This window comes from Bison bison, unplaced genomic scaffold (genome assembly GCF_000754665.1).
Source record: "Bison bison bison isolate TAMUID 2011002044 unplaced genomic scaffold, Bison_UMD1.0 scf7180017864369, whole genome shotgun sequence".
NCBI classification, from domain to species: Eukaryota; Metazoa; Chordata; class Mammalia; order Artiodactyla; family Bovidae; genus Bison; species Bison bison.
Genome location: NW_011494941.1, coordinates 4,811,798 through 4,812,132, shown reverse-complemented (window position 1 = coordinate 4,812,132; position 335 = coordinate 4,811,798).

Here is a 335-nt window from a genome sequence, read left to right as displayed (position 1 = left end):
CTTAACCAAGCACTCACCCTTATGTGGTAAAGAACTCTATTTCAGTATGGGGCAGGCCTGTAGGTGGTTATCTCCTCAGGGTACTTTCCTGATTGTTTTAATTCTGTGCAACTTACATTCTTGCCCCTGAACACAGGGCGAAATCGCATTTAGAATCAAACCCCATACCCGCCAGAAATGCTCAGAGGGCTCAAACAAACCTTGTGTGCACCAGGACCCAGAGACCCCACAGAGACTGAGACAGAACTGTGTCTGAGTGTCTCCTGTGGAGGTATGGGTCAGCAGTGGACTGCTGCAGGGGCAGGGCTCTGGGGCAGCAGACCTGGCTGTGGCAG